Source organism: Lathyrus oleraceus, chromosome 6 (assembly GCF_024323335.1).
Source record: "Lathyrus oleraceus cultivar Zhongwan6 chromosome 6, CAAS_Psat_ZW6_1.0, whole genome shotgun sequence".
Taxonomy (NCBI): domain Eukaryota; kingdom Viridiplantae; phylum Streptophyta; class Magnoliopsida; order Fabales; family Fabaceae; genus Lathyrus; species Lathyrus oleraceus.
In genome coordinates, this window is record NC_066584.1 from 220,399,069 (window position 1) to 220,400,704 (window position 1,636).

Consider the following 1,636-nt stretch of genomic DNA (forward strand, 5'->3'; position numbering starts at 1 on the left):
GTTGTTGAGCTACTTGAGATATTTGTGTTTCTAACATTTTGTTATGGGTAGCCAAGGCATCTACTTTGCTTGCTAGTTGTTTAAGTTGTTCGCCAGTGTGTATGTTCTGGTTTAAGAAATCTTTATTGGTTTGTTGTTGGGAAGCTATAAAGTTTTCCATCATGATTTCCAAGTTGGATTTTCTAGGGTTATTATTGTTAGGATTCGGTTTCTGATATCCCGGAGGTACAGATGGGGTTTGATTCGGAGACTGTCCAGGTGCGTATAGAGCATTATTACTCTTATATGAAAAGTTTGGATGGTTCTTCCAATTTGGGTTATAGGTATTCGAATAGGGGCTTCCTTGAGCATAGTTTACTTGCTCTGTTTGGATTCCAGTCAAGAGTTGACATTCCGCAGGAGTGTGGCCTTGGATTCCACAGACCTCGCAATTCTGAGTTATAGCAACCACGGCGGTTGGAGGTGATACGTTTAAACTTTCAATCTTCTGGACCAAAGCATCCACTTTTGCATTAACGTGATCAAGGTTACTTATCTCGTACATGCCAGTTTTCGGTTGAGGTTTTTCCACTGTTGTTCGTTCGGTTCCCCACTGATAGTGGTTTTGGGCCATGCTCTCGATAAGCTGGTAAGCATCAGCATAAGGTTTGTTCATTAGTGCACCACCTGCAGCGGCGTCTATTGTTAACCTTGTATTGTATAAGAGACCATTATAAAATGTGTGAATTACTAACCAGTCTTCCAAACCATGGTGTGGGCAAAGTCTCATCATGTCTTTGTATCTTTCCCATGCTTCGAAAAGAGACTCGTTGTCTTTCTGTTTAAATCCGTTTATCTGGGCTCTTAACATAGCTGTTTTGCTTGGTGGAAAATATCGGGCAAGAAAAACTTTCTTCAACTCGTTCCATGTGGTGACTGAGTTGGAAGGGAGAGATTGAAGCCATCTTCTAGCGCTATCTCTTAATGAGAAAGGAAAAAGACGAAGTCGAATTGCCTCTGAAGTGACACCATTAGCTTTAACAGTATCAGCGTATTGGACAAATACGGATAAATGAAGGTTTGGATCTTCGGTAAGATTTCCAGAGAATTGGTTCTGTTGCACAGCCTGCAACAACGAAGGTTTAAGTTCAAAGTTGTTTGCTTCGATTGCGGGCGGAGCAATACTTGAATGCGGTTCATCTTGCGATGGAGCGGCGTAATCTCTAAGAGCACGAGCTGGTTCTGCCATCTCGGTTAAAGAAGGAAAAATGTTTTTGATATCAGGAAGGTTTATAGGAGGGAGATTGTTTTCAGCACGATATTCCCGAATTCGTCGTAAGACTCGGAGATATAGTTCGATATCGTTGATTCGTAAATAGAGCGGTTCGCCTTGAGAGCGAGTGCGTGGCATACAAATCAACGAAAGAAAGAATAGAAGGAAAAAGAAACCTTAGTCTCTACAGCATAACGGAAGAGTTACGATATCGATTGAATAAAAGTCCCCGGCAACGGCGCCAAAAACTTGATCGCTCGACTGTGTGAGTCGAGAATGGGATACAAACTGCAAGTGCACAGTTCTATCGCGTAGTTTTAAAAGATATCGATCCCACAGGGACTTATGAATCGATATACCGTTATCTAAAGTTACTACGTAAAT

At 41.7% G+C, this 1,636-nt stretch overlaps 1 pseudogene; it reads left to right on the forward strand.

Moving 5' to 3' along the window:
- Positions 1-743: 743 nt before the first annotated feature.
- LOC127099047 (uncharacterized) lies at positions 744-843 on the forward strand (annotated as a pseudogene).
- Positions 844-1,636: the final 793 nt, after the last annotated feature.